The sequence below is a fragment of the Diceros bicornis genome, chromosome 32, assembly GCF_020826845.1.
Source record: "Diceros bicornis minor isolate mBicDic1 chromosome 32, mDicBic1.mat.cur, whole genome shotgun sequence".
NCBI lineage: Eukaryota > Metazoa > Chordata > Mammalia > Perissodactyla > Rhinocerotidae > Diceros > Diceros bicornis.
The window spans coordinates 22,882,911-22,907,927 of record NC_080771.1 but is presented as its reverse complement, the minus strand read 5'-3'; the positions used below and the strand labels follow the sequence as shown (position 1 = coordinate 22,907,927).

Sequence of the window (25,017 nt, the reverse complement as noted above, 5' to 3'; positions counted from 1 at the left end):
TGTTCCCTCTTTCATTCATGATTTTAGTAATTTAAGTCTTTCCTTTTTTCTTGTTAGTCCAGCTAAACTTATGTTAATTTTGTTGATCTTTTTGAAGAACCAAATTTTGGGTTTGTTGATTATCTCTCTTGTTTTCCTATTCTGTATTTTTATTTATTTCTGCTCTAATATTTATTATTAATTTTCTTTTGCATCACTATGTTTAGTTTGTTCTTCTTATCACTTAAGATTAAGTTATTGATTTCAGCTCTCTCTTTTTTAATATAGGCATTATACCTATAAATTTCCATGTCAGCACTGCTTTAGCTGCATCTCATGAATTTTTCTACGTTTTATTTTCATTTTCATTCATCTCAAAGTATTTTCGAATTTTCTTTATTTTTTTTCTTTGATTCACTGGTTACTTAAGAGTGTTTTGTTTATTTTTCATGTATTTCTAGATTTCTCAAATTTCCTTCACTTGTTTCTAATTTCATTCCAATGTGTCAGAAAACATACTTTGTATGATTTCAATCATTTAAATTTATTGAGATTTGTTTTATGGCCTAATATATGGTCTACTCTGGAGAATATTCCATGAATACTTGAGAAGAATGTATATTCAGCTGTTGTTGGGTAGAGTGTTTTATAGATGTCTGTTAGTTCTTGTTAGTTGGTAGTGTCATTAGGTCTTCCATTTCCTTGTTGATCTTCTTCCTAGCTCTATCAATTACTGAGTTGGGTATAAAGTCTATTATTTTTGAATTGTCTCTTTCTCTCTTCAGTTCTGTCAGTTGTTGCTTTGTATATTTTGGGGTCTGTTACTAGTATATTTATGTTTATAACTTTTGCATCTTCTCAATGGATTGACATTTTATTATAAATTGACCTGCTTTTACTCTAGTAACAATTTTTGTCTGAAAGTCTACTTTGTCTGTTATTAGTATAGCCACTTCAGCTCTATTTTGGCTACTATTTCCATAGTATATATTTTTCTATCCTTTATTTTTAACCTGTTTGTGTGTCTTTGAATCAAAAATATGTCTTCTGTAAATGTCATATGGTGAGATTATGCTTTTTTATCCATTTGCAAATCTCTGTTGATTGGAGTGTTTAATCTACTCATGTTTAATGTAATTACTAACAACAGAGGCTTTATGTGTGCTATTTGTTTATTTGCTTTGTATAGGCCTTGGAACTCTTTTGTTCCTTTATTCTTTTGTTACTGTCTTTACTTCCTGCTGATACAGAGCATCAGATCCAAACAGAGATGAGATCTTAAGCCCTGCTCAGGTATTTCTGGGACCTACAAAAAGTCTGCACATGCTTGTGGCTTTCTAGATTTCCAGGAGTATGTTCAAGATTTTCAAAGCCTCTTATAGACATCTCATTCCCTAGATTTTCCATTTATGCATTTTGGTCAGACTTCTGTTGGCCCCAACTTGCGTCACTGTCTTGGGCAGCTGTGATATTAAAGAATTGCTTCTAATTGTTTTCAACAAATGCCCCAGTGATAGAGATTTCCTCACTGAGTAAACTCTGAGTCAGGTCAAGCCCTGTGAATAGGACTTTTCCAGGAAACTGTCAAATAGCTCAAACAGTGACAATTCTCTGGGGATGGGACTTCTTGGAGAGCTCCAAACTCATTCTGCCTCTTCCAGTAGCTGTTAGGCTGCTGGTTTTCACAGCTACTATGGTTCTGAGGGTGTTGGTTTTCAAGGCCAGAGCTTGGTAGAGGATTATAAGAATAAAGTAAGTTAAAACACAACAAAGCTTGTTGTTCATATTGAGATTCAGCCATTTTTCTTGATTAAGTGCCCCTCAGATTGCTGGAAGACTTTGGTTAAATTCCAAAGCTCTCAAAAAGTTGGTTTTGACAATTTTTGCCAGAGTTTTTATTGATATAATGGAGGAGCAAATTTTTGGAGGGCCTTACTCTGCCTTTCCAAAAGTGCCTTACATTATTCATCTTAAATGTATTAATTCATGTTTATTTACACTTTAATGCATGTTCTTTGCAATACAGAAGGATAATGAAATTCATGTCTGATACTGTGCATTTATCATTTCACACTGCATACAAACATGCTCACTGAGTTCATTATGCATTTAAAAAGAAATTCGTTTTTAAAGGCTTTATGTTTTGCATATGTCTTTAGTGGATTGTTATATAGGTTGTACTTTTTCCATTTAAAATAATGTGCTATTTGTCAACTTTATCTCAATAAAGCTGGAAAAAACTAAAAATAAATAAAATAATGCAAGGTAGTCTCCTATTATCCAAAAATTTGTTATTCAATATGCTTTGAGGAATGAAACCAGGAAGTGCAAGGTGCTATGGGCACAAAAATTCAAGGCACCTCCCCAGCCATGGTGGTGATGGGAAGAAAGCCCATGGATGGTGGCAGGCAGTCAGGGAAAACTTTGTAGTAGAGGTGGTTTGCAAGCCATCTTGAAGTATGTATAAAAGTTAGTCAAGTAAATAAGACCTAGAGTGGGACTGCGGGCCTCCTGAGAATCAAGTATTCCTGGTAGAGCAAATAGTATGAAGAAGTAAAAGAGTATGGTCTATTTGGGACACTAAGTGTTGTTTTTGTATTGTTACAGTAGTAAATGGTGGTAGTGAGGTGTGGTTTAAGTTGCCATATATACATCATAGTTAAAACTGTTAGAATGGATGATATTATCCAGGGTGAGTATAAGGAGTAACAACAGATAAAGGCCTACATCTCAACGCTTGTTTTATATTTTAAGAAATAATAACTTCAGAGTAACCCTTAGATTCTGAAAAGCAATGAAAATTGAAAATCTGAACAATCCATTAAAAATTCTTTTTGTACTGAGACAATGTAATCTAGTTTATGATTTTATAGGTCTAAGTTGAAATATTCATTAGTAATCACTGAAAAGTTTGGAGCAGTGACAAACCTACACCTCTCTGCATTGTCTTCTGAGAACAGCTGCACATGTTGCCACAAGTTTGTGCCATACTGCAATGCTTTTTTACAATAGCAATAACTATTTCGTAATATCTTTTAACTGCGTACCTAAAGGTACCATATAGACAACAACTCATTAATCCTCACTATGCTGCTCAGAAAATAAGTCCAACTATGAGGTAGATGGAATATAGGAAAATTTTAGCTTCTTTCTCATTTTTAAAAAAACTATCAGAATTTATACAAAATGCCATTACATACTTATTACATAATTCTCATATGATAGTTACCTTAGTTCCTTTTTTTCCCCTCCATTTTTGCCTACTTGTCTATAGAAGGAAAACTTTTAGCTACCCATCACAATTTCTATCCATGTTTTCTGTATTCCTTCGTTATCTCTAAAACACGTACACACATGCACATGCACACACCCTATCCACCCACTCCAAGAACATACATCACTTCAAGGTAAATCATATAAAGAGAACTAGGAGAAACATCTGATTCATGTTAGCAATCATTTTATAAATTAGGATTGTTCTTCTTTTCTTTCTGGTTAAGATAATCATGAGAAAAGGTTATGAAATATAGAGAGTTATGCTGAAGGAAAAGGTCCTTCTCCAGCCCTCTTCTTTGCTATAGTAAATGTGACTAACCACCACCATAGTTGCATTGGCTTGCCCTTTTTTTCCCCATCCAAAATACTCAACATATTGCTGATTAGGCAGGGTAGCAGTGAATACTAGTGACAATAATAGTAGTTCCATCAGTGGCCACTTCTGTATTTTGAATATAAAATGGTTCATAACTATTGGAGAATAAGAAAATACAATAGTTGTGGCTGCAAAAGCAGTCAACTTGTCATCTTCCTGAACTTCATGTGAATCTATTTGAACACTTCTACATTGTATGACAAGTATGAACCAGCTGAAAATCTAATTTACAATAACATTCTCCTTTCTATTCCTCTCTATGCTATTCTATTATTATATTAAACCCAATATTCTGCTATTCTTCCTGTTTCTGGCTTTCATTCTCTACTCCTAAAGTGGTAAAGTATAAAATACTATAATAGTAGACCTGAGGAAATTTAGTAATAAGGCAGGTATAGGTTTAACCTAGAATAAACGGTTTTCATAAATTATTTCTGTCTATATCTGACAGGTCTGATCTAGGCATGGTTAACTCAAGTCTCTATCAACTCATCCTGGAGCTGAAGAGCAACTCCGATTTGTTTTTTGTCCCCATGTCTATTAAGTTATTTGACTCCATATTTTTTCATGATCTCAGGGAACGCTCAGGAGCATTCCACTACTAATGAATCTAGAAATGTATTTTAAAGTTAAGGGAGAAAAGGATTATAACTCAACTCAACAAGTACTTCCTGAATATAATGTTCAATACTGTGCTAAGTATAAATACAGTTATTCATAAAGCAACAGCTACGTTTAAATGTATGTTACACGTCACTAGTTTTACATTTCATTAAATCCTCACAACAATCCAATGAGGTTTACATGTTCATCCCCAATTGGCAGGTAAATAAAATGAAATTACACAACTATTAAGTGGTGGTGGTAAATTTGAACCCAGAGCTATCCAACTCCAAAGCCTGCATCCTCAAAGACTATATCAAATTTTCTTCCTAATGGGGTATTCACTGGCAATACAATGTATTTGTGATTTCAGGTGTATTCAGGTCTAAGTTTTTAAATTATTTAAAAGGCAATATACTTACATGATTCAAAAGTCAACACTGGGCCAAGAAGAAGTGAAAATTTGGTAATAATAAGCATAGCCAGTACGCAGGTCTTGATTTCAAGCATTAAAAGAAACCAGGACTCCTTGGAGAAATGGCTTATTGAAGGACTGAGGGAAGGAATGTATAAGATGAGCTTGGAATGTCTTGTTCTATCAGAAAACAAGGAAGTGATAAAAAAAAATACTGAAAGAGACACAAGAGCCAGCCTGAAGAGGTTTCCACTGGCTACATTTTGGACAGTATAAGCATTGAAATAATGAGAAATCCATGAATCCCTATTGATATAAATTTATTTTTAAATGGGAAAGAAGGAAAAGCTTTTCTTTAGAGTAGAACTAACAATAGTAAACACAGAAGGAATAATAGATTTAGAATATCACTATCTAGCAAATAGATAGTAATAACAGATTTAGGCAAAAATCATCAATAAATGTTAGTGGGTGAAAGTTTGATGAGGAATAAGATTATCTCTGTGGTCTCAAATTATCTCCTCACAAAATTCTTATTAATTACAAGGGAGAAAAAAGTAACTTTACAATGGAAAAACCTGACTACTACCACCTAAACCAAATGATTAAAGTTAATATCAACAGTAATGGGACAAAAAGACATCAAATGCCTCCAAATACGATACACTGAGAAAGACACAACATCACCTCGGTGATATCCTTGCCAAAAACTCATAACCTGAATCTAATCATGAGGAAACATCAGACAAACCCAAATTGAGGGATATTCTTCAAAATATCTAGCCTATATTCCTTAAAAAATGTCAAATTCATGAAAGACAAAGACTGACAGAGAAATGATTCCAGATTAAGGGAGACTAAGAGATCTGACAATAAATGCAGTGTGTGATCCTGGATTGGATCCTGATCAAGAAAAAATTTATTTATTTTATTTTCTATAAAGGTTATTACAGGGAAAAATAGGTACAATATGAACCAGGTTTGTAGATTAAATAATAGTATTATATCATGTTAATTTCGCCTGTGATTATGTACCAGAACACTCTTAGGAAATTCAAACTGAGGTATTTGGGGGAAAAGAGGCATTATGTCTTCAACTTACTCTTAAATGGTTCAGAAAAAAAATTTATATATACACAAATACATGCACATAATTCATACATATGGAGGGGAGACAGAATGATAGAAAGCAAATGTGGTAAAATATTAACAATTTGGGTACCTGGGTGAACAGCATATGGAAGTTCTTTGTATTATTTTTGCAGCTCTACTCTGAGATTAAATTTCCAAATGAAAATTTATCAATACTTTGTACTACAAAGCCCCACAATAAACTTCGACTCTGTAAGTAGAGAGGCAAACAGGGCAGCTGAAATATAAAGTAATGTTTACAAAAATACACTCTAACTAGATATTCTTTAAATTTCCTTTAGATATAAGAAATTATTTTGGTGTGATAATGATTTTTAAAAAATAGATCTTATATGTTAGAGATACATACTAAAATATTTATGGATATTTACAGATGAAATGATATGTCTGAGATTGACTTTAAAATAACCTGGTGAAGGGGTATGGGCATCGGGTTATAGATGAAATAAGATGGGTCATCTATATTGATAATTGTTGAAGCTGGGTGATGAATATGAAGGTTCATCATTCTCTCTCTCTACTTTTATATAATGTCCATAATAAAAAGTTTTAAACAGTCAATCCTACATAAAAAAATGTAACAGAGAAATCTCACTTCCACTCCTGGCATTTCCACCATATTTCTTGTCAACTCACCCCTTCTGGGTAACCATTTTATTAGTTTATTATCTGTGCAGTTTTTTTACAAAAATACAAGGAAATAGAAATATATATTCCTATTTCTCCACTCTTTCTACAAAAAAGTAACATACAGTATACATTATTCTATACTTTGTCCCTTCTCCTCCCCCTGCCAGCTTCATATATCATGGAGGTCTCTCCATACCTGTACACAGAGCTTTCTTTTTGTGTGGGTGTGTATGTTCCACTGTTTATTCAACCAATCACTTATTACTGGACCTTTGAGTTATTTCCAATCTTGTACTCTTCCAACAATGCTACAATAAATAACCTTGTATATTTTGCCATTTTGTGCCTATGCAGACTTACCTGTAGGATGGATTACCAGAAGGGAAACTGCTGGGTCAAAGGATATGTTTGGTAGATTTTACCAGATTCTTCTTCCTCTCACACTGAGGCATGAGAGTGCCTGTTTCCCCCAGTCTTGCCAACTGAAAGGGTTATCAAACTTTGGTTTTTTGTCCATCTGATGGGTAAGAAATTGTGTCTCAGTACAGTTTTCACTTGCATTTTTCTTGTTATGGGCAATATAACTGCTATTTCTGCTACCTCCCATGTCAGAGGATGAGGAATCTTTCCTGATTTATAAGTTTCCACTTATGCCTTTGACTCGGTTTCCTCCTACTGCATTGAGGAACTTACTTCAATTACTCTCTATTCTTCCAGTATCTTTAATATTCCTCCCACTGTTTCCTTTCTTTCTAAGTTCAAATATTTATCTTTTCTTTATTTTTTGGCTAGACATTACATGTAAACAATATGGTATAAAGGGCAGACCATGAAAAGTAAGTCTCCTTTATATGCTGAACCTGAACACCATCCACCCCCAGAGTGAAACATTCTCAGTTTCTTATGTATTCTTCAATCATATGGAAACACATATTTATATTCAACGTTATAGATACATTCAAATGGCAACAAACTGTTTAGATAAGGTAATATTAGCTGCTGCAACAACTAAACCCTGAAATCTCAATGATTTAACTCAATGAAAGGTTAGTTTGCATACACATGACAGGCCACTGTTCAGTGGGCAGTCTTCCATGCATGCTTCAGGAGCCCAAGTGCTGCCACAGCCCAGGCTTCAGAGTCTTCACTTCAGTGGCAAATGGGGAAAAGTGAGAGAGAAGAGAAGACATAACTGCTTCTTAACCTTCTTGCCAAAAAGTCACCAGATCACTCTGCATATATTCCATTGGAAGCAAGTCACATGGTGCTTTTAGATGCAAGGGAGGCTGGGAAATTTGGTCCCTGGCTTGGCACTTAACTCAACTCTACTCTATGGAGGGGTAGCATAAATTTTTGGAGAGTAGCTGTCTCTTAAACATATATTCTCCACACTGTTTTATTCCATGGTGTGTGGGGTTTTTTGCTTAATTTATCTTAGAGATGTTTCCAATACTTCACATAGGGCTGACCCATTTCAAAACTTTTTTAACAGCTGCATAGTACAGGCATTTCTACCTGAACTAAGCAGTCACATCTTTCATCTACACAGCATGACTGAATAAAGACAGGTATTTCTGCTACATCATTTCTGAAACACCTGAGTTTTTGCAAAATCAGCTGCTGAGAAAAATATTGTTGGGGAAAAAAATATATTGTTGAAGAAAGGGAACTTGCAGATTTGGAGACTAAGCCAGCTCCCCCTCTCCTAGTCCTTTTGGTCTTGGAGATCAGTCTTGCAACTTATAGTAGCAGATTTCATCCCATCTTGCAGCCTACTGAAGTGGGTATTATCCCCTCTTCCAGCTCTCCCGCCTCTTCCTCCCCACACATATCCCCTCCTCTTGCTCCAGCTGAGGGCTTAGCAGAGCCTGAGGGCTTTCTCCTAAGCCACTCTGCCCTTGTACACAGTAGGCTGGAAGGGCAGGGGAATTAAAAAAAGAAAAACACAAACAAAAACAAAAAATCAACCAGTAAAAGCTCTCAACCAATGACTAATGGGAGTCGGTGTGAATCTACCCCATATTTGAGTAGGATAACTCTTAATCATCTATATTCCACTGTTACCCAGAATTTATGCACAGGACTCCTAACTTGATACTGCATCCTTTATTGACTACCTTCTTGTTCTTATATTTCCCTACTTCTCCGCCAGTGTTTCTTGGGATCGCCTCCAAAATAAAGTACTCAAATCCTTGTCTCAGGGTCTTTTCTGGGGAACCCAAACTAAGACATTCCTCTTCCCAGCTTCCAACCTGTAGGCCCCTCAGCAGTCAGAGCTGGTTGGAGGCTACCAGGCGCTGTTCAAGCTGTAGTCATTATCAATGAGCTAGGTAGCACAGTACAAGAAAGCACTGGAAGCCACTGTTCCTTGGTGCAAGGCATCCACATGCTAGGAAAATCATAGGAATCACCATGGCTTCTGTGTTATAATGATAACACTTCCCTACTTATGAATTATACACAGAATTATACCAGAGTTTCTTTAAATATTCCTCTCTTGGTAGACATTTATCTTGTTTCCACTCTTGGTATTTATAGACAATGTTGCCAGGACTTCTCTTGTACACAAAACCTTTCACATGTGGGTATGTCTATCCTTGGGATAAATTCCTAAAAGTAGGATTATTTGGTCAGGAAGCACATGTATTGTAATTTCAAGAACTACTAACAAATTGCTTTCTTGAAGTTTTACCAACTTTGACTCCCATTTAGAAATATATGAGAGAGCTTCTTCCTTCTCACCACTTGACAACACTATCAATATTTTTACCTTTGCCTATCTGATGGGTGAAAAATGGTAGCTCAATGTAGTTTTAATTCCAAATTTACTTCTAAGTAAAACTGAGCATCTGTTCAGGATTTTAGGAGTAACTATATTTCCTTTTTGATCACTTGTTTATGTTCTATCAGATTGTTGGTATTTCTCTTACTGATTTGTAAGCGCCCCTTATATATTAAGGTTATCTTTTATCTGCAATGTAGAATGCAACTATGTTTCCCCAGTTTATAGTTGGCCTTTTTACTCTGCTTATGGTGTTTTTTTGACTGTGGATTTTTTTCTTTTATTTTTATATAGTCAAATTAATTAATCTTTTCCATTACGACTTTTGAGGTTTGTGATCTAATTAGAAAGGATTTCTCACTCTGTCACAAAAACAATAATTTTCTCAGGGGTTTTTCTAGTACTTTTATGTTTTTATTTTTCAAGATTAAATCTTTGATCCATCTGAAATTTTTGTTGTAAGATGTGAGGTAAGAATCCAACATTTTATGTGTATACAAATGGCTAACCAGTTGTTACATCACCAGTTGTTACATTATTGAATAATCCACTTTTCTCACACTAATTCAAAATATCATCCTTATTATATGCTAAATTTCCATATGTATTTGAGACTATTTCTATTTCTATTCAGTCAATTGATCTCCTTGTCTATTAATGTATTCTTACCATACTATTTAAATCAACATAGCTTTACATTATGTTTTAACATCTGAGTGGGACAGTCTCTCCTCATCATGCTACTATTAAAGAATTTTCCTGATTATTCTTTTTTTTTTTTTTTTTTGGTGAGGAAGATCAGCCCTGAGCTAACATCCATGCTAATCCCCCTCTTTTTGCTGAGGAAGACCGGCTCTGAGCTAACATCTATTGCCAATCCTCCTCCTTTTTTTTCCCCAAAGCCCCAGTAGATAGCTGTATGTCATAGTTGCACATCCTTCCAATTGCTGTATGTGGGACGTGGCCTCAGCATGGCCGGAGAAGCGGTGTGTCGGTGCGCACCTGGGGTCTGAACCCGGAGCGCCAGTAGCGGAGTGCATGCACTTAACCGCTAAGCCATGGGGCCGGCCCCTGATTATTCTTACTTATTTTTTTCATATAAACAACATTACTGTTCATAAAAAGAATTCTACTTCCCTCCTCTTCATACTAAAACTTTAATCTATTAAAAGCCTGATTTCGCTGTCATTAAACAGAAAAGTAATCAAGAATCTGTTAATTGCTAAATCCAGTAGCCACCAAATGTCTGTCTCTAGTTTGGAGTACCTAAAAAGTACTTGGCATATGGTAGCTGTGAAATACTTAATTGAATGAATGAATGAACGAATGAATGAATGAATGAGTACTAATGCTAAATTTCCAAATTTCTGCTAAAAATTTTGGCTCGGATGCCATCAAAACATCAACATATAAAATGCCTGTATATGCAGAGGAAATAGTTGCCCTGAATCCTAGATTGGTCAAACCATACCAGGAACACCAAGATTTATCCTGGGTACCACATTTTCAGGAGAGGTCTTGACAAATTAGAGTGACTCCAAAGAAGGGAACTAGGAAGACGAATGGTACAAGACCCAGATCATAAGAGGAAATGTTGGAGTAACTTAGAATGTTTAGTCATCAGAAGATACGATTAAGAAAAGACATAAAGGTCCTCAAATAATATGTGAAGAGCTTTCTGGCCTGGTGCGGTGAGGGTAAAGTTGGGAAGAGGGAAGAGGATTTGGCACTGTTCAGTTACTTCACAGAACAGAAGCAGAACTGATGGTAAAGTTATAGAGAAACAAATTTCAAGAGGAATTTCATAACAATTAGAATTGTACCAACAATGAAATAATAGGCAGATTCTAAAAGCAGTGGGTTCCCTCTCACCAATCTCTTTGAACTTCGATTTTCTCATCTGTAAAATATGGATAATTACTATGTACCTATACTAAACAGTTATTTATGAATATTAAAAAGGATGACCTATATTACCACTCCATATAGTGCCTGGTACATAACAGACATTCAAATAATATTAGCCCTCTTAGAACTAGATGGTCATCTTTGAGAATAAGTGAATTTCATCTTTGAGACAGAAGCAAATTATTCCCAACTCTAAGTTTTTTGTCTCAAACTGAACTTATTATATTTTACTCTAAACTATCCATCCTATTGCTGTGTTCTTACAGGCTCCACACCTCAGTCCTTTTTATTTTCTCTCTTTTCCTCATTCTCCAACCTCAGTCAGTCATCAAGTATCCCCCATTCCTATCAGTCACCTGGTTCTTCTTTTATATTCTTTCAAAGCTTCTTTTCTGTTTCTGCATCATTATCATAATTCAGGCTACTGATGGTCCAAATCTGACCTGTAGCAACACTTTCTGAATAAGTCTCCCAGTCTGTGATCCATTCTATTCATTCTAACCACTTTGTCATATCAAACTTCCTAAAGTATCATTTCCCTTCTCAAAATCTGATACTTTCAATGTTGACAGAAAGAAGCACAAAACACTTTAAACAAGGAAGAACCTTCTATAATATAATCCTTCCCTAACTCCTTAGTGTTATTTTCACTACTCTCTCTCCTATAAATCCTTTTCTTCATTTAAATGCCTTGTGCTTTTGGTACATACATGCTGAATCTGATACTACTGAATGATCCCCTTCCTTTGTGTATACCTATACTTCAAGGTCTAGCTCAAGTAGCATCTCCTCCCAGGGCTTTGACCATTACAGAAGGAAGAGATCTCAACCCACTCTGAGCACATGTGATACTAACAGTCTAAATCACTCTCTTAGAATTTTCTTCATTGTTTGGTAGTCATGTGTATGGTCTACCCACAATACTGCATTTTAAGATCCTACAGCAATGTTGTTAAATAGAACTTTCTACAATGACGGAAATGTTCCATATCTGTGCTGTCCAATACAATAGCCGCTAGCCACATGTGGCTATTGAGCATCTAAAATGCGGCTAGTGGCTAGGCTGCCCGGTGACGCAAGCGGTTAAGTGTGCGCGCTCCGCTGTTGTGGCCCAGGGTTCGCCGGTTCGGATCCTGGGTGCACACCGACGCACCGCTTGGCAAGCCATGCTGTGGCGGCGTCCCATATCAAGTGGAGGAAGATGGGCACGGATATTAGCCCAGGGCCAGTCTTCCTCAGCAAAAAAAAAGGGGAGGATTGGCAGATGTAAGCACAGGGCTGATCTTCCTCACACACAAAAAAATAAAATAAAATGTGGCTAGTGGCTAGATTAGACAGTGTGGTCTTGAATGACAATAAATTAGCCATTTCTCAATAAATATTCTAAGATCAGAAAACTATGTTTCAGGTCCTATTTAAACACTTTATATATATTATTTCATTTGTACTTTTCTATTATTATCATTCTGTTTCTCAAATAAGTAATAAACTGAGTCCCAGAAAGGTTAAATAACTTACATAAAGTACTAATTCTTTGGGATTAACAATAATGATGTTTATCCACAGAATATTGTAGTGAGAATATTAGAAAATATAGGAAGGAGCTGAGTAAACCATAAAACAGTATCTTAAGATAGTTAGCATTTTACTTTCTTTTGGTCTCTCTTACAATGCCCAGCACATCACCTTGTACATAGTAATTACATCTGAATCAATTGAAAATTTTCCATGGTTTACAAGTAGTCTTCTACCCTTATACATAATGTTTTCCTAAAAATTTGAGTGCAAGTTAAATGTGCAAAAATGGAATCATAAAAATAAAATGTGGTAATATCTATACAATGGAATATTATTCAGGAACAAAAAGGAATGAAGTATTGATTTATGCTACAACATGGATGAATCTCAAAAACATTATAAGTGAAAGAAGTCAGTCACAAAAGACCAAATTATATGATTCCTTTTATATAAAATGTCCAGAATAGAAAAATCTATAGAGACAAAAAGTAGCTTAGAGCTTTCCTAGGCCTGGGAGGGTTAGAGGGAAATGGGGAGTGACTGCTAATGGATATGAGGTTTTTTGGGGGGGGATGAAAATGTCCTAAGATTGACTGTGGTGACGGTTGCATGTTCTGTGAATATAAGCAAAACTACTGAATGGTACACTTTAAAATGGGTGAACTGCATGGTATGTAAATTATATCTCAATAATTCTGTTTAAAAAAGTGGAATCACAGTTTTATGTTTATAAAAGTGTTCTATTCCTAAGAGCTACATATAGATTATGAAAAATCTAGAATATACCTCTACTTTTAGGCATAATCTTTGACAAAAATGTTTCCAATATATTTAAGAGTAAAGTAAAATAAAATTATGGTTTTCAAAATTGTTTTTTCAGGAGTGCACAAAAGAAATCTTTTTTAGAAGCCCAATAAAGCAAAAATAACCTGGAGTTGCCCTGGTTGAAGCAGAGTGGAGATTCAGACCCTTCCCACTCAGACTCCTGCCCTTCCTTCAATACTGGCATCTAAAGAACCTCTACAGGTTTTGGGAAAGAAGAAGTTGGAAGTTGCAGCAAAAAGCAACACAAATAATCGAATAAATACAAAGAAGTAAAAACTCTAAAAGTTGAACTGTTTGCTACCTGGCAGGCTACCATGTAATAATAGCTCAGAATTGTTTTATGTTAGTAATATACAAACATATGAATTCTATTTAAGTAAGTTTGAATTCTGCTTCTGTGATTAGATTTAAGGCACGTTGTTTAAAAGTGTAAATTGTTCTAAAGTCAAGATTTACCTCTAATTTATGTGGGTTTTTTATTTCTTAGCTATTTGGAATAGGGACTTTTGAATTTTGTTTATAACAACAACAAAAAACTTAAAAACAGATGTCTTGCTTCTGTAATATTAGATGAGCTGCTTTCCTGGCACAGTACTACTTACTCAATCAATAAGAAAAAAAGGACAATTTTCAACTCACTTGTACTTATGTAACTTATGTAACTCACTTCTACTTGGATGGCTTGTTAACACCTAAAATTTATATTATATTATTACATTATATATGACATACTATACTATACTATGTTTTAATTATATCAAAATCAGAACTGATCATTTATTTCCCTCAAAAAATATTTTTAATATATTTAATGGTAAAGTGGAATACAATTGTGGTTTTCAAAATTGTTTCTCAGGGGTGGACAAAAGCAATCATTTTTGGAAACCAAATAAAGCAAAATAATCTCAACTTCCTCATTTCCACTTAACAACTCTAAATCATCAGACTGATATCTACCTTTAAATTCAGATTAGTAGTCTCTCTTTATACTCGTAGCTCATGACCGAGGCATGATCTTTCTCCCCTTAGAAATGGCTTTTGGATCTTCTCCTTCCCTTCTTTTTCCACAGCAACCAATTTCTCTTGAATCAAGTCTGCTTCTCCCACCTTTTCTATTTACTGCTATTAGAATAGCTCTCAAGTGCTATTTCTATTATGTTACTTCCCTGTTCAAAAGCTTACAATTGTTCTCGATAATTCAAACTCCTCTCAGTCTCTATGTGACAGTTAATTTTATGTGTCAACTTGACTGGGCCACAGGGTACCCAGATATTTGGTCAAACATTATTCTAAGTGTTTCTATGAGGTGTTTTTGGATGAGATTAACATTTAAATCAGTAGACAGAGTAAAGTAGATTACCCTCTACTTTATGTGGGTGAGCCTCATCCAATCAGTTGAAGGTCTGAACAGAACAAAAGGAAGATCTTCCCACAAGTAAGAGAGAATTCTCCAGCCTGACGGCCTCGAACTGTAATATCAGCTCTTTCTGCCTGATAGCCTTTGAATTGGAATACCAGCCTCCATAATCACAACAAAAAGATAGATAGGTAGACAGATAGATAGACAGACAGACAGACAGACAGGACAGATAGATAGATAATCTCTCCATCCTATTGGTTCTGTTTCTCTGGAGAACCTAGTACACTCTGCCTACTCCAACTCTGTAGTCCCATTTCACCAGCTCATTTCTTATAGACCTCAACAGATCCTCCATTCCACTGAATCAAATCTATTTGTCACCTCCTACATAGTTTGCACAATTCCATCTAAATGCTTTTATTAAATAATTGATATGCATCTGCACCACCTATATTTGCTTCTCACATAGTTCTCTCTAGCTAGGCTATTAAGCACTTCGAGACAGGAGCCTCTATTTTCTTTACTTCTTTCTACAGAGATAATAATAAGGACTAATAATGTGAAATACTGTGTGTGTGTGTGTGTACATATATACATATATATATATGTACACACACATATACCTTAAAACATAAATATATGGATATATATAAAATTTACCTCTTAAAAAAACTTACCTCTGGTACATAATTTGTTTTTGTTTTTGCTTAGAAGAATCACACTTTGGGTTAAAACTGATTGTCTTGAAAAGTATTCTTCTTCCACATTCATTTCACTCAGCTGGGACACAGAACAAAGTTATAGACAAACTTTAACCTAGATAATTTAAAAGTACAATTGACAGAATGTTTTAATGTTGGGATGAAGTGCATACATACTTTATATTTTTCAAACTAGGTTATATTGCTTTGCTAAAAGTAAATAGTACCTCCAGGACACCATCTGGTAAAAATCTCTCTGTGGATTAACCCAGAAAAGGAAGTGAATGAATTTTTATATAGTGCATAGTTGTGGTTGCAAAACTGCAGTAAAAATATGTTTTCAATGCACTGATATAAGTGAGACTTCAGAGTTCAGCTACCTCATCTGATCTGATCCAAAAGCCTTGGAATATTTACGGCCATAGCTCATCAACAAAGAAAAGGATGGGTGTTTTCTTTTTTAGCATTCTTATGACTTGGAAGAAAAAAAAAATCCAGGAAATTGAAGTTCATGAACTGGAAAATATGAATTGGGTCTTTTAGAAATCATTCATTATAAAAATAACATGCTGTTCCTTAAAGGACGTAACATGTCAGAAAAGTCTGAGACCATCTAAGACAATTGGATGAGACCCAACAATGTTATGTGTGCATCCCTGCTGATGCAAAACAGTCAAATTAGTTTTCACTTTTTTTCTTTTTTTTTTTTAAATAATGTGTTGTCCAAGCCTTGATCTAGTCCAATGACTAGAGGAATGGAACTTCCCCTCACCTCTCTAGGGAATCCATTCCAGAGACTAATAGATTTCACTGTCAGGAAACATTTCCCGGATTCAGCCTTAAATTTCCGTTACTTAATTTCATCCCATTACTTAACTATAAACTTCTTATTCTACCTTTAAAAATGACTTGGCTTCTATGATGTTTACATATTTCAAATATTTGTGAGATGTTATCATAACTAGACTCAGTCAGAGATGGACAAATATTATATGTTCTGTTATTTTAATCTTTTCCTACAAATTAAAGTCTGAAGCCTTTTATACATTTATTTTCCACTTTGAATGCTATTCAATTTACTTATTTGAGGCATTTATGTTTTAAACTGGTATTCTTGTTGTGATCTCAGCAGTACCATTTAAATAACTCTTATCTTCCAGCCATATGATGTGAAGCTTTTGCATATACAGACTAAAATCTCATTGACTGATTTTACTCTCGTATTGCATTACAAGATCATATATAATTTGCAACCCACTATCATCTCAAAGTCTCTTGGTATTACTGCTTTCCAAGTACTGTATATCCTGCCAATTGAATGGCTGTGTTTCTGATTATTTTTCCCCAGATGTATTAGCTACATTTTTCCAGGTTGAATCACATTTCATTTCCTGCCCATATTTCTAACCACTTTAGGTCCCTTTTATCTGCCCTCACTGGTTTTGTCAACACTATTCAATTTAGTATCATCTGTAAATTTAATTAACATGATGTATATCCTCTCTTATAAATCATTAATGAAGTTTTTCTACAATGATTTGTTTATTTTTTTAAACTCTAATTCTGCTTAATGTTCATCGTTTTGCTATATTCTTAAGAATGTACCACTTTTTTGCCACTTAATATTTATTTCATTATTTTAGGAGTGGCTGATGGTGGACTAACAACAGAATCATGCTCAGGGTCACTGTTTTTCCTTTTTTTGAATATTAGAGCTAAATTACCTTTACAATTGTTCTTCAGAAGATTAACAATACTTTTAGTGACAATTTTCTACCCTTCTGCAATTGCTACATTTTTCATAAATGTAGTCTAACATTATGGAAGCCTCACTACGATGTTCTCACATCCATAACGTAAAATTACCAAAGATCTCTTATTTCAAATTCTGTTGTGCAATGAGTTGTTTAAATTTTAGATACCAATTTACCATGACAATATTCTGTTATAGTAAATGAGTAAAAATTAATTTAGAATGCTTCTATTTTAACTATTTTGGAATTGGTAAGTTGAACCAAGATCAACATGGTTCACAGGAACTGAGAAAACAATTTTGTTCCTCCTTTATAACTGTAATTTCTTTTTAATTTATTGGTTATTTAAAATTCTTTTGCTGTTTTAAAATGTATTTTAATTTTATTTTTAGGGGGAAATACATCAGACTTCTAAAGGTGTGCTTTGAAAACATAACGTTAGAAACAACATGCATGTACCCACCATCCAGGTTAAAAAAAGCCATTACCAGTAAACTTAGCAGCTACCTTAACACATCTCTCCAATTGCATCCCTCTTCTCTCCTTTAGGGGCACCTGCTTCTGTGAAATTTATGAAAATAGTTTATCTTTTTTGTTAATACAACTATATATGCATCCATACAGCTAAGATGTATTTTTTTCAAAAATTGAACATCTCAGGCATTTTAGTTATCAATTTCCATCTTACACTAGTTAATTCTTTTTTTTCTAAGTATTTCACTTTTCCGACATGAATCTTGTGATATGTCCTTAACAATCTTGGAAGAAAGAATACATTTTTTTTCTTCAATTCTCCCTTTACCTAAATCCCTAGTGTTGGTTTTACATACAGCTTTTTCTTCTTCTTTTTTTAATCCATCCTCCTTAACTTATGTATTTTTAGACAGTTTCTTGTGCTGCTTCTTTGTCATTTATGGATGTACATATATTCTTAAATTACTTATTATGGCCTAATTATGGCACAGAGGTCTGATTTCACATACTTAAATCAATGAGTGGATCCTTTATGCTGCTTTTCAGTCAAGTCTTATATTTCAATATATTTGTTAAGGGATTAGAAAATTTTGTGAGTATCTAAATATAAGAACTATATTTCTTCTCTAACAAATTTAAACTTCTACTCTATTTAGTTATCAAAATTTTCTTTGCATAGTTTTTGGTTCCATTTTATCTTCTATTTCTCATCTCTATGTCCATGCAACAAGTTTAAAATATTTCTGTCTTTTAAACAAACTTAACTCAAATTTCATCCTTAAATTGTATGACACAGTAAAAAACTGATGAGTCTAGAGTTTTTTATTTTGCCAATTATCTTGCTACTACTTTAAAAAGTTACATGTGCTCAATTATTTAGAGAAGATGTTCACTTCCATTTGGTTTACAATAGAAAAAAAATTGGAAACAATCAAAATGTCCAATAATTAGGGATCTAGCTAAATAAAATATAAGTGCAATCCTACAAGGGAATACTAGGAACCTAATTAAAATTGGTGATTACCAATTTCACCCTCCGACAGTTAAGAGGCAACCACCTAGGGGTGGCCCATAACAGCTGAGTAACAAATACAGAGTACAAAAGCCAAGTCATCACATCTGGGTCCCACAGAGGGATTGCCCATAAAAGAGATAATTCTGTGGTACCATTCACTTTCCAGAGCTCCCCATGGGATCAAGCTGAGGCTAGACTTCTTTTGAAACCACATCTTTGCCTAGCATCTTCCTCTGTCCTTTCCTGCTTTCCTCACTTTCTTTTGAAGAGTACTCTCTTAATAAATCATTGCACAAGAATTTTTTTCTTGAGCTCTGCTTCTAGGGGACCCAACCTAAGAGAATTGGTGACAGAAGTGGCCCTAAAAAGCACACTCTAATGGTGAGATTCTAGAGTTGATTCACTCACTGAAAGGCTGGCTGTCAATAAGGATAAAACTAGTGGCCAGTGATTCCTAGTATGCTGTAGCAGTGCAACTGCTAAGATTTTCATCTGGGTGAACTGAGATGGAATATATGTAGAAAATAATTCATTGGCTCATACAATATCTTCAGATATTGTACATTATCAGATGACATTTCAGCAATAGAGTCATCAAGACACAGACGATAACTGGAGTTAAGGATGTCAAGAAACTATGTGAATATGCCATCAGACAGGACATCTCCGTTGAGTCCAGTGATAGCATCTAGAACAACAGAATAACATGAGATTAGGGAAAAAGACTCTCAACCTGGCATAAGCCTTTAATTAACATGGAAAAGTAACTTGGAGATTGGTAGAAGATGACCACAAGAAAGCAAGATAGTCATATTCTTGAAAGATAGTTGTGTCATAGGAGATTATTTTTAGCATGGAATAGAGGAGTGATGGATTATAAGCAGCAAAAAGGAACCTGAACAATACTGAGCAACCAATGTCCCAGGCATGTGGATGTACAACGAAAAAGACAAAGTAGTTTCTACTCAAGAGGGATCCAGAGGTAGTCAAATTCTTGGGGTAGCTCCACATGTCAAGCCAGTGCAAGAATATTGGTATACTATTTCTCATAGGACAAGTTCCACAGGGCACAATGGAAAGGTTGAGGAGGTGCAAAAACATTGAAAGATCATGAGATCAAGCACAGAGCATTGCTGGGATGAGAGTTTAAGATAAAAGAAAGGACTACAGGGGCTAGTATTTGGGCTCAAGACTAAGGAAGATAGAAATATGAAACATGGTGAAATTAAGGAATGTTAGGGAAACTAAAAAGGCCTGGTACTTTAGAAGATACTTCAGATATAATATCTCATTACAACCTTTTGTGGCAGATAAGAAAAGTAAGACTTAGAAGCTAAATAATGTTCTCAAGGTTGCACAGCTATTAAAGAGAGGAGTAATGATTTTTACTCAATTCTGCCTGAGTCCAAACTCATACAATTATGCCCACTAGACACTCAAGGTTTCAGATGAAAATTTAGTAGGAATTTAAGTTGAGTCCTCAGTTAAGTGGAGGACTTGACCAGCAGATGAGGATCTTTGCACAGATTCTATTGGTGCCACCAAAGGAATCCTAGTCCAGATATCCTGGAAAAACAGTGGTTCCTTTCCTACAATCTTCTGTCTTGGTAGAAATCATAAGAGCACCTAAAGGGTGGTAGAACTCGCTCAAAGGAGCTGGCTGTGGCACAGACTGACGGCTTGACACATTAATCCCAGAGAGAAGTCAAAAGTCATTAGTCCCAAAGAAAGACTCTCATTTACCTTGCATGTGTGGTGGCATCAATCTAATTCTGAAGCTAGAGGAAATACTTGATTTGACTTTTAGTTAATTGAAAAACTGAAAAATTAAAATTTCGCTTTGTGGGTTATCAAGATTAGTTCGTATTCTTTGTTTTGCTGTTTCATTTGTACCTCCATTAAAAGTTGGCAAGGGCTTAGGAGAGCAGATAAAAACCAAATTAAGTTGCAGTTTTCCTGCATCTAGCATCTTTGTTTGGAAAAACAATTGAGATTATTGGTAGAAATGAGGTCTGGTGATCTCCTGCTATGTTTATTTGAATAATCCCTCTCTTATATATAAAACCATTGTATATTCTTGTACATAGATTATGTACAGACACAAAAAAACCCTCAAAATGCAACTAGTCACACTACCACTTAGAGCAAATAATTTCTTCTTAATACCACTGCCTTGCTTTGTTCTTAGGAATAAAATAGAGCTGAGAAAAGTACTCTGGGTTCTCTTCATCTGGTCAATGGCAAAAGGGCAAAAACCAGAACACTGTTTCACTATATTAATTTTTAAAGTCCAATTAAAGGTAACATCTACAACCTTTCTTTTGTTGTATTTGCCAAATATTTTCAAACATTAAACACAAAGTGCTGATTGCAAGAGAAGAAGAAAGCTGTTGCTGCTATACTCTGCCAGTGATAAAAGCTTTGTCCCTGGGGACCTGGCTAACATTCAGTCATAGGATACAATGTATATTACACAAAACTTCATTCTATTCCAAGGGTTTTTTAATCCAAATGACCAAATATAGCCTGGTATTATTATTATTATTTCTGACTTAATTACCTCCTATAAAAGCATAGGCATCAGATTCTGAAATAAGAATATGAAGCAAACAAGTAAAAAAATCTGAAACAATCTAAGCATGGAGAAAACTACTTTAATGAAAATTGTTACACATTCTTAATTACTCATCAGCTTGCATATTTTCATAATTTAATTCTAGGAGTAAGAGCTTTCTATATTTGGGCAGACTCTCGGGTTCAGGTAGTTTAGGGTAAGGATACGGATTCTATACCCACATGTACTTCCTACTGCACACTTTGCGCTAACTATATCAGTTAGAATTCTTCTGGTTAGGAAGTAACCAAAACTATCTCGCACTGGATTAGCAAAATGAGGAATTTACTAAAATGATACTGGAGTATCTTATTGAGTGCAAGGTAGAATTGTACAAAATGAAGGACGAAGACACAGCCAGAACTTGTCCAGGTCCTTTCTCATATCTCATCTATTTCCATGGGCCAGCTTAATCCTCTATGACTGCAGCCTGGCTTTTCCCACATAAAGAAAAACATGGGGGCGGGACGGTGGCTTAGCAGTTAAGTTCGCCATTCCGCTTTGGCGGCTTGCCTGTTCGGATGCCCAGGGCGGACTAGCGCACTGCTCATCAAGCCATGCTGTGGCGGTGTCCCATATAAAGTAGGGGAAGATGGACATGGATGTTAGCTCAGGGCCAGTCTTCCTCAGCAAAAAGAGGAGGATTGGCTTTGGATGTTAGCTCAGAGCTAACCTTCCTTACAGGAAAAAAAAAAAAAAAAGAAAAACATGGCTGCCCAGAGCTACAGAGCTGCACATTTCACAGCTTCAGTCAGTCTTTCATTCCCAAAACCAAAATTCTTAGGGAAGGTTCTCATTATCCAACTAATGAGCATGTATCTAACCCTGGACAAATTAACTCTGCCTGGGTAGGTGGGGAACTGTGTCTACCTTGGACAAATAGCTAGCGATGCCTAAAGTACACATCTGGGACCAAGAGGTGTGTTAAACATATGAATGGGGAGAGAAAATTCCAGAAAAGATATGCTGGACACATTATCCCATAGATGTTCCCTACCCTAAAAAAAATAAAATTCTCTTCCATAAGTTCATATATTAAAATTAGTTAATGTCAATATGCATTTTTTTCTATTTAACTATAAACAGTGACTACATGGAAGATAGAATTCATCTCATTTTGTTCTGCAATTCTACCAACTTAAACTTTGGTAGGCAATGCTATAACTTCTGGGTTTATTTATTTATATCTTACCTTGTTCCAGAAAGAATTTAAGATAACTTGAAAAAAAATACATTACATAACACTGGAAAATATACTAAAGGTGAAACAAAAGAGAGAAAAACAATGATGGAAACAGAATGAAATAATAAATAATGTATTGTACAATGCAGGGATACACATTCATTACAGGTAGGTTACATAGTTTTCTAATAACTTTTCTAATAACTGGCTAACTTTTCTAATCACTTTGTCAGTTACATAATTCATAATGTACATTAGGTAGTAAACCAATTGCTTAAAAAGCATAAAATGCACATGCAAAAAAATGTTTACATGCACTTTGGACATGATCAGAAAGGGGTTTCTGATAGAAATCACTTAGCCGGAATTATATCCTTGATGTCTCTCTTGATTTATTAAGGACAAAGGGATAGAGAGTAACTATGCTAACAAGGGGGCAAAGTGGGAGAGTTGCTACTTTAGAAGTGCTCTGTGCTATGACTTTGAGCTGAGGCTTGAGTAAATAAATGATGCCAACTCAGAATATCTGGGAGAACATTCAGGCAGAGGAAACAATAAGAATAAAGCCCAGAAAATGGAGCAGGCTTGGCATGTTCAAGGAAAAGCAAGGAGGCCAGTGTGTCTGGAGTAGAATCAGAAAGGGGTCAAATGGTAGGGCATTGAGAGTTAGGACCAGGCCATACAGAGCACTGTAAGCCATGGTGAAGACTCGCTGCTATTCTCAGTGAGAAGGAAAGCCATTAGAGAGTTTTGAGCAGAGAAGTGATATGATCTGACTTTGATTTTTTAAAGGATGATTCTGGCTGCTGTGTAGAGAATGGACTTTTAGGTGAGAGTGGAAAAAGGGAGACAGGTTAAGAGGCCATTAGAAAGGTTTAGATAAGAGATCAAAATATGTTGGAACAAGTGGGAGCACTAGAGGTGATGAAAAGTGGTCACATTTGGGATATATTTGGGAGGTAAACCTGACAGATTTTGCTGATGGATTGAATGCAGAGTGAGAGAAGACTGGCAGTTGGAGAACAGTCTCCTAAAGTTGATGGAGATACGATTGGTCAGTAAATACATCTGCTAAAGTTATTTATCTTGACAGCAAGAGATAAAAGACGTTAAACTGTAAAATAGGGAAATGAATATTATGTAACTAGGGTTGCTTCTTCTTAAATAGGCCTATACTGCAATGAGATAGCTGAGCCTACCATACCAAATATCCAAAGTTGATGAAACTAGAGACCTTCTAAGCAGATCACCTACATTGAATTTGACACAAACTGGTATTCCTTAATAACGGGGATGATAAAAAGAGGAGAGAGTCTGTGAAGTGAAGTAGTCTGGAGAGGGTTAATGAAATTCTCATTTTCCAAACTGATTGATGGTTAGAGAATCTTATAATTTAGAAATGAAGCATTTAGCTTCAAAGGAGAGCTAGGAAAAAGGGGGATAAGGGAACAAGTATATTGAGTCTTTTATCTAGAAGCATCAACAGTGTTGTCTAAAATCTGTAGTTTGATTAAGATATTTTTCAAAGAATTTCATAACCCAAACAAAAAAAAAGCTCAGAGAATTTGTTGTCAGAAGACCTGCACTGCAAGAGATGTTAAAGGAAGTTCTTTAGGCTGAAGGAAAATACTAGATCCATACAAAGGATGAAGAGCATTGGAAATGAAAAATATATGGGTAAATACAAAATATATTTTTCTTTCATATCTTAATTTCTTTAAACATTGTACAGTTGGTTTATTATATAAATAAAATTTAAATGTATGATAAAAACACAAAGAATGATGGGGGGTGTAAAATTATATGTGATGTAGTATAATATTATTTGCAGGCAGACTGTGATAACGTAAAGATGAATACTGTAAACCCTATAGTAAACACTAAAATAATAATACAAAAGATATGGGTAATCAGCCAGTAGAGGAAAAAAATTGTATATTAAAAAGAGTCAATTAGTTCAAAAAGAGGCAGGAAGGGAAGCAAAAAGAACAAAGAGATAAGACAAATAGAAAACAAATAGCAAGACGGTAGGCTTAACCCAAAGCAAGTTAACTTAAATGTAAGTGGACAAAACATTCCCACTAAAAGTCAGAAATTGTCAGACAATAAAAAATAAGAACCAATATCTACAAGAGGCACACATTAAATATAAAAATACAGACAAGTTAAAAGTAAAAGTACAGAAAAAATATACCATGCAAACATCAAGCATAAGAAAGCTAAATTGGTTATATTCAGATCAGACAAAATAGACTTCAGAATAAAGAAAGACATTTCATAATGGTAAAAGGCCAATTTATCAAGATTACATAACCATAGTAAACATGTATCCACCTCATAACAGAGCTTCAAAATACATTTCCAAATGCTGACAGAAATAAAGGAAGATATAGACAAATCCCCAATCATAATTAGAGATTTTAATATCCCTTTCTTAGTAGTTGATAGGAAA

The 25,017-nt window shown here is 34.9% G+C and overlaps 1 long non-coding RNA gene across 2 annotated transcripts in view; it reads right to left on the bottom strand.

Annotated features, from left to right (window-relative positions):
* Window positions 1-25,017, bottom strand: part of LOC131396158 (uncharacterized) — a 213,028-nt gene that overhangs the window by 101,054 nt on the left and 86,957 nt on the right. Inside the window, exons 3-4 of one of the 2 annotated variants that reach the window (XR_009216431.1) lie at window positions 15,502-15,604; window positions 6,792-6,948 (exon numbers count right to left, since the gene is read on the bottom strand). The exons of the other annotated variant lie outside the window; for it this stretch is intronic. This is a non-coding gene — a long non-coding RNA (uncharacterized LOC131396158). The remainder of the gene's footprint in view (window positions 1-6,791; window positions 6,949-15,501; window positions 15,605-25,017) is intronic. 2 annotated transcript variants of the gene reach the window in all.